This window comes from Macaca nemestrina, chromosome 2 (genome assembly GCF_043159975.1).
Source record: "Macaca nemestrina isolate mMacNem1 chromosome 2, mMacNem.hap1, whole genome shotgun sequence".
Taxonomy (NCBI): domain Eukaryota; kingdom Metazoa; phylum Chordata; class Mammalia; order Primates; family Cercopithecidae; genus Macaca; species Macaca nemestrina.
The window spans coordinates 26195463-26210797 of NC_092126.1; the positions used below are offsets into that span (position 1 = coordinate 26195463).

A 15335-nucleotide genomic window follows, 5' to 3' on the forward strand; every position below is an offset into this window, starting at 1 on the left:
TATTAACTAAATGCCCAACAGCTGCCTCACAAGCATGAGCCTAGATAAACCAAACAAGCTGCAAATCTGTGCACCCTGCATGAAAGGCCACATAATACAAACTGATTACTTTGGGGCTTGCATTAATGTGGCTGTGAACAAAAATAACCAACCAACAAATCCTTGCCTAATTTTAACAACTACTGATGAGGAAATCTAGACAGATGGATCATTATGAGGCATGGATCTATGATGAATTAGTATTGTGATCAAAGTGTGGGAGGATGGCTGCCGAATGGTACAGGAGGTAGAATTACTAATCCCCACCAAATAAGACTTCTAATCTCTCTTTGGAAAGCCAAGTATCTGATACTTTCATCTGAATTTGATAGAAACACAATAACCTTTGTATAAACAGAAAGAATAGCAAACATCTTTTGATTTACATTTTAATAAAGACAAGGCTTTTGATGTAGCAGCTTCCCAGAGATAAACAAAATAAACAAAATGATATGGGTTGATATAATATTTGTTGAAATCCACTTTTATATTGGAATATTAAATGCCATCACTGTAAGGATGAGCATAATACCTGGAATCTAATAGTCATTCAGTAAATGCTTTCGAGAGAATCTGCAATACAAACCTCATAAATTCATGTAGGTAGTCCCATCTAACATCAGGTTGGGGAAATGCAATGTGTCAGTTTTTTCTGTTACTCAGTTATTTCAGATACACGACCTGAGAAAATCATTTTATATGAGGAGGGTATAGCAGAAGTACTTTACTCTGCAGGTTAAATTATAATGTTTCTAGTTAACACGCATTGCAGCACTGCATGGTGACACTGTTCCTTCTCTGACCTTCCCTTCCTCACTGAACCCACACCCAGTGGCCACAAGGATTCATTCTCCTGTTGAGGAACTAAGAAATTATTTACATTTAGAGGAACAATCCGTCTCCAGCCAAAAGATTCAATTTGGTAAATCACTCTTCGGAATAATTTTCCAGAACCCTTGCCCAGAGTGATCATACCCTGTTCCCAAAAGTGAGAAACCCAATCAGAAAGTTAAAATTTACTTTTTAAAAAATTATCACAATTGTATTTCCAATTTTCTTAAACCATAGTAAGATTGTCAGTACTATTTCCATTTCTTAGATGTAGAAGCCAAGATAGTTTAAGATTGTTCTCTATGCTCTTGGGAGAGAGCCAAATGCTGTTCAGAGAAGAACTGTTCAAGAGAAAAGGGACAAATAATGACCCAGGAATGCCAATCTTTCTTATCAACAGCTTTTCTAAGAAGGTCTAAATGTAGTTTGAATTATTGTCAGCATATTTTAGCATATAATATCATTAATTGAATTTTTCTCTTTTTCCAATTTCAAAAGGATGGGGAAAGTTCTAATGATCGCCACTGGATATATACAATCCCGTAACGTGGCGTCGCATTTCCTGCTGATGCACAATCAGTATCTGTCTCCTGACTTGCATGCACTACAGAACAATCCACTGGAGTGCTTCGAATGGCACACAATGCCTGGTTCAAAGTATGTCAGTTTATTTAGCTTCCTCTGTACGTGTTCAGATTTATCTGTGTATCCATGGAAAGAACACTTTACCTTTTACCATCAAGTAGGTATCTGGTACTCATTCATATTTTGTCTCTCTAAATATTATAAGAGATTGCCCTCTTAAAATTTGATGTCAACTGTCAACTCCCCAAAAGTCCACTAGAAAAATTTATTGATGAAGTAAAGTTAAATTTATTAGCACTATTGTAAAAAATGGGTAAACTACTTCGGGTTAATATTGTCTTAAAATGGGAAACTAGCACAATATTTAACGAGTTTAGGGTCTGGGCTGAATAATTTTAAGATAAGTCTTGTCAGAAGAGAAATGGTTGAGATTGAGCAGAATTCATGACACGATAGCTTTGTATTGGTGGGGACGGCAAAATAATAATTTTTAAGTGAGCCTAAGTAAGCAAGCTGTTTAGATTTCAGGAGCAAAGATTCCTTGGAAAAAGAAATTAGGTTAATTTTGTTTAGTTCAAATATCATTTAACAGATTTAGAGCCTTACTTTCAATTCTCATTAATTTCATTTTTAAGGTACTAGATCACTCTTAAGCTTATTTTTACTTTGATATTAATATATCAAATTAATATATTAATATCAAACTAAATAATGATATAATAATGCTTACATTATTATCTCCTATGACTTCTAGGAAATTTAACAAAAGTGATTATACTGTATTTTTTAAATATTTGTCTTATAAAGCACCACTTGTCTAAAAACCTTGGGATGATTTTTCAAGTGTGATAAATTCCTGTTTATAGGTACATAGTAAATCCCTAATCTCTCTCTCACTTTAATAAAATAAGTTTTTGGCAAATAGTTGAAATAAGGAAATTGTTTAATGGCTTTTAATGGTGATAAAAAATGTATGACTTCTGCAATATAGCTATTATTTCTCAACAAAAATGGTAAAATAAACTGAGCATTTCCAGTTTACTCTGTCAAGTGATACATGAATATCATCTCAGATAATCTGATTATCAAAACGACATTATGAGGTGAAATACTAGGATTATGGCCATAACACAAATAAAAAACCCTTAGAATTTGTATAACTTACCTAGAGTCACATATCTAATAGATGGCAGAGCAAAAATATGAACTCATGTCTCCACCATCTTCACAGCACAACCTTGTCACAGTGGGCATAGTGTCACCATAAAACCTGTGACCTACAAAACACTTTACATTCTCTTTACTTCATTTAGAATCTTATTAATAAGCTTTACTAATGTTTCTTACAACGTGCTAAATATTAAAATAAGAACTAATGGGCTTTCATAAAAACCTTAATTTTTTTTTTTTAGTTTATTTCAAAGTAGCAATGACTTCTGCTAAGTTTTGTAATTACCCAAGTATTTCCAGCTTCAGACTAAAAGTTACTATTTACAAATCTATTTTGCATTTTGGAAGTCCCAATATTAAATGTAAGAAATTGTTAAACTATATCATTTCAGAAACACATAGATATTCCCTTTCCCCCAATCAGCACCCTTCTCTCAACATATCAGCACCGATACAAACACATTGATACATTTCATCCTAGGGATTTTAGAAAATACTGTGTAGGTTTTCAAATACTAATTAAAAAGCATCAGGTTTATTTTGTACTTCAAATAATTGTATATAAAATAGTTATCAAACATAATAAAATTCTAAAACTAATCTTAAAGCTTATGCTCTCTACATTTTGAAATTATGGGTCACATTTATTTTATTACCCAAATGCCATCATTTTATTTTCATGGAATTTATCCAGTGTTCTTTGCATTCTGTCTTGCCTTCTCCAATAAAGCTTTCTCTGCCCCACGTCCTGGCCCATGCATGTTATTGGTTACATTTCTACATTCATATTTTGACCTATCAATCATGTCTGTTCATTCACACATTTATATTATTATACATGAGATACAATGATTATAGGTCTCTGAATAGGTTTTGGTTTGCTGGTTAAACTTTCTTTTTTTTTTTTTTTTTTGGTAAAGGTAATGGATATGCTTTTTATTTGAATATGTTGTTGGTTTTATAGAGCTACAAATACCAAGAATAATCAAAATGTACAATTGAAGTATGTGCAGTTTATTGCATGTAAATAAACCTTTTAAAAATTAACTGATACAAATTGACTAACATGACCAGAAATCTGTTGAAAACTCTCATGTTTTCTTTCCTATTTTTATTCTTGTGTGCTCTTTTTTTTTTTTATAATGGTTTTTTTTTTATAATGGTTTTTTTTTTTTTAATTTATTTATTGTTGTTATACTTTAAGTTGTAGGGTACATGTGCATAACGTGCAGGTTTGTTACATATGTATACTTGTGCCATGTTGCTGTGCTGCACCCATCAACTCATCATTTACATCAGGTATAACTCCCAATGCAATCCCTCCCCCCTCCCCCCTCCCCATGATAGGCCCCGGTGTGTGATGTTCCCCTTCCTGAGTCCAAGTGATCTCATTATTCAGTTCCCACATATGAGTGAGAACATGCGGTGTTTGGTTTTCTGTTCTTGTGATAGTTTGCTAAGAATGATGGTTTCCAGCTGCATCCATGTCCCTACAAAGGACACAAACTCATCCTTTTTGATGGCTGCATAGTATTCCATGGTGTATATGTGCCACATTTTCTTAATCCAATCTGTCACTGATGGACATTTGGGTTGATTCCAAGTCTTTGCTATTGTGAATAGTGCCACAATAAACATACGTGTGCATGTGTCTTTATAGCAGCATGATTTATAATCCTTTGGGTATACACCCAGTAATGGGATGGCTGGGTCATATGGTACATCTAGTTCTAGATCCTTGAGGAATTGCCATACTGTTTTCCATAATGGTTGAACTAGTTTACAATCCCACCAACAGTGTAAAAGTGTTCCTATTTCTCCACATCCTCTCCAGCACCTGTTGTTTCCTGACTTTTTAATGATCGCCATTCTAACTGGTGTGAGATGGTATCTCATTGTGGTTTTGATTTGCATTTCTCTGATGGCCAGTGATGATGAGCATTTTTTCATGTGTCTGTTGGCTGTATGAATGTCTTCTTTTGAGAAATGTCTGTTCATATCCTTTGCCCACTTTTTGATGGGGTTGTTTGTTTTTTTCTTGTAAATTTGTTTGAGTTCTTTGTAGGTTCTGGATATTAGCCCTTTGTCAGATGAGTAGATTGCAACAATTTTCTCCCATTCTGTAGGTTGCCTGTTCACTCTGATGGTAGTTTCTTTTGCTGTGCAGAAGCTCTTTAGTTTAATGAGATCCCATTTGTCAATTTTGGCTTTTGCTGCTGTTGCTTTTGGTGTTTTAGACATGAAGTCTTTGCCCATGCCTATGTCCTGAATGGTACTACCTAGGTTTTCCTCTAGGATTTTTATGGTATTAGGTCTAACATTTAAGTCTCTAATCCATCTTGAATTAATTTTCGTATAAGGAGTAAGGAAAGGATCCAGTTTCAGCTTTCTACTTATGGCTAGCCAATTTTCCCAGCACCATTTATTAAATAGGGAATCCTTTCCCCATTTCTTGTTTCTCTCAGGTTTGTCAAAGATCAAATGGCTGTAGATGTGTGGTATTATTTCTGAGGACTCTGTTCTGTTCCATTGGTCTATATCTCTGTTTTGGTACCAGTACCATGCTGTTTTGGTTACTGTAGCCTTGTAGTATAGTTTGAAGTCAGGTAGCGTGATGCCTCCAGCTTTGTTCTTTTGACTTAGGATTGTCTTGGAGATGCGGGCTCTTTTTTGGTTCCATATGAACTTTAAAGCAGTTTTTTCCAATTCTGTGAAGAAACTCATTGGTAGCTTGATGGGGATGGCATTGAATCTATAAATTACCTTGGGCAGTATGGCCATTTTCACGATATTGATTCTTCCTATCCATGAGCATGGTATGTTCTTCCATTTGTTTGTGTCCTCTTTGATTTCACTGAGCAGTGGTTTGTAGTTCTCCTTGAAGAGGTCCTTTACATCCCTTGTAAGTTGGATTCCTAGGTATTTGATTCTCTTTGAAGCAATTGTGAATGGAAGTTCATTCCTGATTTGGCTCTCTGTTTGTCTGTTACTGGTGTATAAGAATGCTTGTGATTTTTGCACATTAATTTTGTATCCTGAGACTTTGCTGAAGTTGCTTATCAGCTTAAGGAGATTTTGGGCTGAGACAATGGGGTTTTCTAAATATACAATCATGTCATCTGCAAACAGGGACAATTTGACTTCTTCTTTTCCTAACTGAATACCCTTGATTTCTTTCTCTTGACTGATTGCCCTAGCCAGAACTTCCAACACTATGTTGAATAGGAGTGGTGAGAGAGGGCATCCCTGTCTTGTGCCAGTTTTCAAAGGAAATTTTTCCAGTTTTTGCCCATTCAGTATGATATTGGCTGTGGGTTTGTCATAAATAGCTCTTATTATTTTGAGGTACGTTCCATCAATACCGAATTTATTGAGCGTTTTTAGCATGAAGGGCTGTTGAATTTTGTCAAAAGCCTTTTCTGCATCTATTGAGATAATCATGTGGTTCTTATCTTTGGTTCTGTTTATATGCTGGATTATGTTTATTGATTTGCAAATGTTGAACCAGCCTTGCATCCCAGGGATGAAGCCCACTTGATCATGGTGGATTAGCTTTTTGATGTGTTGCTGAATCCGGTTTGCCAGTATTTTATTGAGGATTTTTGCATCAATGTTCATCAGGGATATTGGTCTAAAATTCTCTTTTTTTGTTGTGTCTCTGCCAGGCTTTGGTATCAGGATTATGTTGGCCTCATAAAATGAGTTAGGGAGGATTCCCTCTTTTTCTATTGATTGGAATAGTTTCAGAAGGAATGGTACCAACTCCTCCTTGTACCTCTGGTAGAATTCAGCTGTGAATCCATCTGGTCCTGGACTTTTTTTGGTTGGTAGGCTATTAATTATTGCCTCAATTTCAGCGCCTGCTATTGGTCTATTCAGGGATTCAACTTCTTCCTGGTTTAGTCTTGGAAGAGTGTAAGTGTCCAGGAAATTATCCATTTCTTCTAGATTTTCCAGTTTATTTGTGTAGAGGTGTTTATAGTATTCTCTGATGGTAGTTTGTATTTCTGTAGGGTCGGTGGTGATATCCCGTTTATCATTTTTAATTGCGTCAATTTGATTCTTCTTTCTTTTCTTCTTTATTAGTCTTGCTAGTGGTCTGTCAATTTTGTTGATCTTTTCAAAAAACCAACTCCTGGATTCATTGATTTTTTGGAGGATTTTTTGTGTCTCTATCTCCTTCAGTTCTGCTCTGATCTTAGTTATTTCTTGCCTTCTGCTAGCTTTCGAATGTGTTTGCTCTTGCTTCTCTAGTTCTTTTAATTGTGATGTTAGAGTGTCAATTTTAGATCTTTCCTGCTTTCTCTTGTGGGCATTTAGTGCTATAAATTTCCCACTACACACTGCTTTAAATGTGTCCCAGAGATTCTGGTATGTTGTGTCTTTGTTCTCATTGGTTTCAAAGAACATCTTTATTTCTGCCTTCATTTCGTTATGTACCCAGTAGTCATTCAGGAGCAGGTTGTTCAGTTTCCATGTAGTTGAGCGGTTTTGATTGAGTTTCTTAGTCCTGAGTTCTAGTTTGATTGCACTGTGGTCTGAGAGACAGTTTGTTATAATTTCTGTTCTTGTACATTTGCTGAGGAGTGCTTTACTACCAATTACGTGGTCGATTTTGGAGTAAGTATGATGTGGTGCTGAGAAGAATGTATATTCTGTTGATTTGGGGTGGAGAGTTCTATAGATGTCTATTAGGTCTGCTTGCTGCAGAGATGAGTTCAATTCCTGGATATCCTTGTTAACTTTCTGTCTCGTTGATCTGTCTAATGTTGACAGTGGAGTGTTAAAGTCTCCCATTATTATTGTATGGGTGTCTAAGTCTCTTTGTAAGTCTCTAAGGACTTGCTTTATGAATCTGGGTGCTCCTGTATTGGGTGCATATATATTTAGGATAGGTAGCTCTTTCTGTTGAATTGATCCCTTTACCATTATGTAATGGCCTTCTTTGTCTCTTTTGATCTTTGATGGTTTAAAGTCTGTTTTATCAGAGACTAGTATTGCAACCCCCGCTGTTTTTTGTTCTCCATTTGCTTGGTAGATCTTCCTCCATCCCTTTATTTTGAGCCTATGTATGTCTCTGCGTGTGAGATGGGTCTCCTGAATACAGCAAACTGATGGGTCTTGACTCTTTATCCAGTTTGCCAGTCTGTGTCTTTTAATTGGAGCATTTAGTCCATTTACATTTAAGGTTAAGATTGTTATGTGTGAACTTGATCCTGCCATTATGATATTAACTGGTTATTTTGCTCGTTAGTTGATGCAGTTTCTTCCTAGCCTCGATGGTCTTTACATTTTGGCATGTTTTTGCAATGGCTGGTACCGGTTGTTCCTTTCCATGTTTAGTGCTTCCTTCAGGGTCTCTTGTAAGGCAGGCCTAGTGGTGACAAAATCTCTAAGCATTTGCTTATCTGTAAAGGATTTTATTTCTCCTTCACTTATGAAACTTAGTTTGGCTGGATATGAAATTCTGGGTTTAAAATTCTTTTCTTTAAGAATGTTGAATATCGGCCCCCACTCTCTTCTGGCTTGGAGAGTTTCTGCCGAGAGATCTGCTGTTAGTCTGATGGGCTTCCCTTTGTGGGTAACCCGACCTTTCTCTCTGGCTGCCCTTAACATTTTTTCCTTCATTTCAACTTTGGTGAATCTGGCAATTATGTGTCTTGGAGTTGCTCTTCTCGAGGAGTATCTTTGTGGCGTTCTCTGTATTTCCTGGATTTGAATGTTGGCCTGCCCTACTAGGTTGGGGAAGTTCTCCTGGATGATATCCTGAAGAGTGTTTTCCAACTTGGTTCCATTTTCCCCCTCACTTTCAGGCACCCCAATCAGATGTAGATTTGGTCTTTTTACATAATCCCATACTTCTTGCAGGCTTTGTTCATTTCTTTTTCTTCTTTTTTCTTTTGGTTTCTCTTCTCGCTTCATTTCATTCATTTGATCCTCAATCGCAGATACTCTTTCTTCCAGTTGATTGAGTCGGTTACTGAAGCTTGTGCATTTGTCACGTATTTCTCGTGTCATGGTTTTCATCTCTTTCATTTCGTTTAGGACCTTCTCTGCATTAATTACTCTAGCCATCAATTCTTCCACTTTTTTTTCAAGATTTTTAGTTTCTTTGCGCTGGGTACGTAATTCCTCCTTTAGCTCTGAGAAATTTGATGGACTGAAGCCTTCTTCTCTCATCTCGTCAAAGTCATTCTCCGTCCAGCTTTGATCCGTTGCTGGCGATGAGCTGCGCTCCTTTGCCGGGGGAGATGCGCTATTATTTTTTGAATTTCCAGCTTTTCTGCCCTGCTTTTTCCCCATCTTTGTGGTTTTATCTGCCTCTGGTCTTTGATGATGGTGATGTACTGATGGGGTTTTGGTGTAGGTGTCCTTCCTGTTTGATAGTTTTCCTTCTAACAGTCAGGACCCTCAGCTGTAGGTCTGCTGGAGATTGCTTGAGGTCCACTCCAGACCCTGTTTGCCTGGGTATCAGCAGCAGAGGCTGCAGAAGATAGAATATTTCTGAACAGCGAGTGTACCTGTCTGATTCTTGCTTTGGAAGCTTCCTCTCAGGGGTGTACTCCACCCTGTGAGGTGTGGGGTATCAGACTGCCCCTAGTGGGGGATGTCTCCCAGTTAGGCTACTCAGGGGTCAGGGACCCACTTGAGCAGGGAGTCTGTCCCTTCTCAGATCTCAACCTCCGTGTTGGGAGATCCACTGCTCTCTTCAAAGCTGTCAGACAGAGTCGTTTGCGTCTGCAGAGGTTTCTGCCAAGTTTGTTATTGTTTACTGTGCCCTGTCCCCAGAGGTGGAGTCTACAGAGACAGGCAGGTTTCCTTGAGCTGCTGTGAGCTCCACCCAGTTCGAGCTTCCCAGCAGCTTTGTTTACCTACTTAAGCCTCAGCAATGGCGGGCGCCCCTCCCCCAGCCTCGCTGCTGCCTTGCCGGTAGATCACAGACTGCTGTGCTAGCAATGAGGGAGGCTCCGTGGGTGTGGGACCCTCCCGGCCAGGTGTGGGATATGATCTCCTGGTGTGCCTGTTTGCTTAAAGCGCAGTATTGGGGTGGGAGTTACCCGATTTTCCAGGTGTTTTGTGTCTCAGTTCCCCTGGCTAGGAAAAGGGATTCCCTTCCCCCTTGCGCTTCCCAGGTGAGGCAATGCCTCGCCCTGCTTCAGCTCTCGCTGGTCGGGCTGCAGCAGCCGACCAGCACCGATCGTCCGGCACTCCCCAGTGAGATGAACCCAGTACCTCAGTTGAAAATGCAGAAATCACGGGTCGTCTGTGTCACTCGCGCTGGGAGTTGGAGACTGGAGCTGTTCCTATTCGGCCATCTTGCTCCGCCCCCCTCGCCGGTTAAACTTTCAAAGGCTTTTGACTCATTAGAGCAGTTGTATCAGTGTTTAAATGAGAATTATAATAATTTCCTGAAAGTAGTAAATTCTCTTCAGTATTTGTAGTTTTAGCGGAAAGCAAACAAGACTTAATATTTGAAAGGGTTTAAGGTCAGTGCAAAGGCTGTCTTCATTTTGAAATTTTAAAAGATCGTTCAGCTGAGAAATTTCAAAATTATTTCAGATAGCTTTTAAGGAGCAACTGCCTCCCCTCTATTTCAGAGAGCTGGAAACTACTTAAAACATATGCAACCGATATAATGAACACACAGAACAGACATAATACCTGGCAAATGGTGTCATTTCCAACAACAATGTGCTAAACAGTGAATGAAGCCCAAGAGTCACATAGCTATTGGATGAGACAGTTCAATCCTATCATAGAGGTGAAGTAGACCAAAGATGGTTTAGAAAGAAGAAAGAAAATTGGCTGTGTGTGTGTGTGTGTAAAATATATGTTTAACCCATAGCTAAGTCTATACATACTTTGAAATGTAGCAGTAAGCTAAATAATGCAGGTGCCTGAGAAGCAGTTTATACTTTTTTTCTGACCACCTTTAGTGGTTTGTTAATTGTCAATGTTACCAAAGAACTTTGTTGTAAAATGTTGATTCCATATATCAATAATGATGCATTGTTCATAAAGCTAGGCTTATAAACTTTCTGATGTTCAAAAGAGTTGTCCCACATATTCTCATTTTTCCATTTTGCACTATATAGTCTCATTTTCCATTCAAGAAAACAGAAACCCATTAAATGTAGGTGTCTTTTGAAGATTTCCCAGAGTTAAAGGTCTGGAATTTGTCTTCTCACTCCATATCCATTCTTCTTTCTCCCCTCTAATAACTACCAAGCCTGTGCTATTCCTGCTACATTATCCAAGAGGAATGGGATTGTGACTTTGCAATAATCCATTCAGGGACTTGAATTGGAGATGTTAAGAATGAAGCAGAATTTTTATGCCTATCTACTAACCCTCTGTCTTGCCACATGGAGTTCAATATTTAGCTATATTTAAGGACAAAATGATTGTTATGAAGATTTTGTTACTGTTAATGATTCCCACCTGCACATAAGCTGAGAGAACAGGCTTCTCTAATGTTATTATCAGTCATGTTTGGTCTTTCTTGGTTCCCACCCTGATATGGTGGAAAATGAAACATTGCCAAATTCTCAGTCATGAGAGTTATTTTGTGTTGTTACATGAACTTTTGCTGCATAAAAAAAGAAAAGGGGCAGGAGGAAGCTTGTATTTTGTGCAGTGACAGAGTTCTGTCAACTGGTTCCAAAAATGGAATGTGATTGCTTCCATATGTGGACCATATTATATTTGGATGAACTTATGTCTCACAGGACACAACCATTCTGTAGGAAGAGAAGTTATTTAAAGAAATTGAACATCTGTGTTTTCAACCCTAGTGCTATCAATGAACGTTTAACTTGTTGTTTAGACCTTCAGAGAAAAAGTAATTTAAATGCTGAAAACTGTACTTCTACTTTGTTTTACCACATTTAAAAAAAATTCTGAGTTTTCTTGTAACTTTTTAATAGGCTGTAAGAGTTGTGATTATTAACTAGGTACAATAGAGCTAACCCATTGAAAAAATAATTTTCATACTCTGCAGTCATATAACATTTTTAACAGCTGAAATTGTCATAACATTGACATGTAAATGTACATGCTTATAATTTGCATGTTTTCCAGGCAAAGGTTTTTGTTTGTTTCTTTGTTTGTTTTAAGAACTGGTTATTCCTCAAAATGCTAAGAACCAGTATACTAAGGATTCTTGAAAAATAGATGGAGTTGAGAACTTTGCCCATGCGGTTTTCTATCCCTGGAATTTCTTCTGTCACTCTGGAATCTGGTCAAATTTCTTCATTTTAAATGTCCTGACTTACAGGTTCCATCTTTAGTGAAAAGCTTCCTAACTGCTCTAGGTAGTTAATCTTTCCTTCATTGGTGCTCCTGCTACTCTGACTCTCAGCCTCAGTGTGAGAGCTCAGTCTGTTACAGTGTTTCCAGTCTGCCTCCCCCTCTACAAGGTGGTTTCTTTACACACTTGGATTTTTATTATTTATCCTCAAATGTTCATATGCACCGTAGGTGCCCAGAATTGTTTGTTGGTATGAATGAATAGTATACAGCATAATACCATTCTCAATAGGAAAGGTATCTATCTGTTCCTCATGTAATATCATTTAGGCCACTTGCTATTTCCCATTCAGCTTTGCATCCTGGAATTATATTTTTCTTTTCCTTACATCTTTTTCTTAATTCACTAATCGAATTTTCTACTCATTCCTTGCATCTTGGTCTCATCTTTCTTTTCCTGTTTCCTAGAATCCTTTTTAAATATATATAGGGAAAAAATAAATAACTTATTTGCCTAGTTACTATCAGTAATGTTTTGAATGTATTTTGCTCTTCATATTGAATGTAGTATTTTCAGTTCTTTGAATGTTTCAGCATTTCACAAACCATTGTTGTTTTTATTTCTATAGTTTGCTTATCCTTCCATGATAAAAGGTCTTTCTGGGACTATTTCCAATAGGCAAGTTCCCCAATTACCCTTGGCTTCCCTCAGTCTCCACATATTTGTATCCTGTAAGGATTCTGATCTCAGAGCTTAATCTGGAGGGTGCAGTGATGTGAACAATCTGCAGTAACATTGTCTATTACTGGAAAAATAGTCCTTTCTTACATGTTAGTGTCAAACATTTAAAAATATTAAAAATACTGAGTATTGATGACAATTTTGAGGATGTACTAGTGGACAAGTAACCTTTAGGAACAACCATTGTGAAGGGTAATAAGTATCAAAGATTCTTATAATGTATCTCCTTTTAACTGATTCCACATTTAGGACTAATCTGGCTAGTGCACATTTATTATCCAAATGTCCATTGCAGTGCTATTTTTAATAGCAAAACAATGGGAGCTACCTGAATTCCAACCATAAGGACTTATTTGTACAAGCATTGGTCATGTGTACAGTGGAATGCAGTTTACCTATTAAAATAATGTGAGAAAACTATATTGATATGAAAACAGATTTTATTATACAAAAAAAAGATATTGTGAAGGGTAACAAATGCCATTTTTATAGTAACAGTTTGTATTTATGTATTGTAGAAGTAAAGATATAAAGAAATACACCACAGTATTGGCAATGTTTGTCTCTGGATGACAGTTATTATTCTGTTTTTTAAATGTTGTTACAGATACATATTTTTAAAATTTTTAATAAAGTGAACTTTATTATACATCTATTAAAAGGTATAAGAAAAACTAAGATTAGGAGACCATTGGATTGCCTAATTGCCTATTGAAGAGGTGTAAGTTCTAATAAACATTCTCAATGAGCAGGTGGGAAATGTGTTTTCAAACGACCTAGTACCAAGGCTGAATTTCCAGCACTAGAAAGTGATATTGACATAGATCCTGGGTAGATGCGGCATAATGTGGAGGCACTCCAAAGAGTCTGACTGCACTGCTAGCTCTTGAGTAGTAGGAAACAGGGAAGAGCAGAACTCCAGAATTAATGTGAAGCTAGTTTACCTGACAATGGGCTTTGAAGAGTGCAGAAGCTAAAGACTGAAGAGTGTGAATGCAAGGCCTTGAAGTGTGTCTTCTTTGATCAGAAAATAAGTTATCTCAACTGGTCATACCAGAGGCAGCTGGGGGACAGTATGGCAGACAGGCAAGGGTCCCAAGACTTTAGAACAATAATATCCAAAAGCCAAACACCTGGAAAGAATTGTTAAACAGCCTGTCTCTGGACAAATCTGTGGTTTTGGAGCAAAGGCTGGGCACAGAAAGAGAGTGGCACTGACCCATTACTGCAGGAACAGAACCCGAATAAACCAAAAACAGGATGTTGGGTAAAGGCAAGGTCACATATGAAACCACTAAGTGATGAAAGGAGGAAGAGGCAAAGACTGGATCCATCCTGAAAGTTCTACGTTCTTTCAGGACATAGAACTATGTAGCTGGTAAAGTTCAGAGTAGTTCTGAAGGTAATGTTTTATTTACGGCTTTGACATTTCAAATGAGCAGAGCTTAAACTATCCAAAATACAGGTCCATTTGGATGCCACCAACTAAGAATTTGTAAGTCATTGAGCAATTATTGTGCATCTTTCTATGTTCATCTTATATCAATGCTGGACACATCCATTCATAAAGGAACTCACAGCAGAAACAAACCTGGGAAGAATGGGTCGACAATGACATTTCAGCAGATTAATTACAGTACAAAATAGTAGGTATTCTGAAGAAGGATGAACAGACGATTTGAAGGAAGTAACTGTCCATGGGGAAACACTGATAGCCTTGCAAAATAAATGGTTGTGTGGCTGGGTTTTAGAAGATGAGTAAGAGATGGGTATGTGGAAGTTTAATTCTTTCTAAGCAGAAGATATTGCATATACAGCACCGCTTCCTTTTTATGGGACTTGAACCTACTTGTCAGGTATTTATTTGTAGGTTTTTCTCCTAAGCATCCATGATTCACAGAGCTTCCAGCTACATGCTTCGGTCTTTTTAATCTTTTTTAAAACAACAATTAACAGTTTTCATTTGTAATTTTGATCTTGTTAACATACAATTTTCCAAAACTAAAATCATGATTGTCAGGTACGTATAAAGCCAATATATGAACTTTTTATTTATGCCTCTATCAGACAAAGGTCAGGTTAGCAAGCAACTTTATTTTGTTTGAGGCTTTTAATCAATAGTAAAAAGTGTGTTGAACTGAATATATTACCACAGATACTCCTTGAATAACCTTTGACCATGTATGAGATTAAAAGACATGCCACTACCTTTAAGCCTTATGTCCAAATTTTATATAATTTTTCTGATGCTCTGGACTTCCATCATTTGTTTTCCTTCCTCTCATTTTTTTATCTTCCAGATTCTGAAGAGTTTAGCTTCTCAGGTCAAACCCATTATTCTGTCAGCCCTTCTTAAGTTGAGCAATGTGCCTTGGTTAGAAATTGAGAATGATTGCCTGATGCTGACAAGCTAAAGTAAATGCATAAATACAACATTGGATAAAATTTAGCCTTTATGTGATAAAAGAAAACTCTACTGCTATCTCTGAATATTTATCGCTAAAATATTAATCACAGCTTGAGTTATGCATACAAAGTGACAGCTATGAAAAGTTGTTTTTGTGCCTTTGCCTTTAGAAAACTAAAAAAAATAAAGACAGGTTTAGAGGTTTTTTGTTTTTGTTTTTGTTTTGTTGTTTTGTTTTGTTTTGGATTTTATGTTACTGGATCGCCATAGTACTCTGGGAAACTGATACTGATGAACATTAATTTATCTTGT

At 37.1% G+C, this 15335-nt stretch overlaps 1 protein-coding gene and 1 long non-coding RNA gene across 11 annotated transcripts in view; one reads left to right on the forward strand and one right to left on the reverse strand.

The window, feature by feature from the left end:
* Positions 1-9950, reverse strand: part of LOC139361858 (uncharacterized) — a 157575-nt gene extending 147625 nt beyond the window's left edge. Inside the window, exon 1 of the long non-coding RNA XR_011619645.1 lies at positions 9859-9950. This is a non-coding gene — a long non-coding RNA (uncharacterized lncRNA). The remainder of the gene's footprint in view (positions 1-9858) is intronic.
* LOC105488914 (zinc finger protein 385D) overlaps positions 1-15335 on the forward strand; it is a 988258-nt gene that overhangs the window by 472477 nt on the left and 500446 nt on the right. The window lies entirely within an intron of this gene.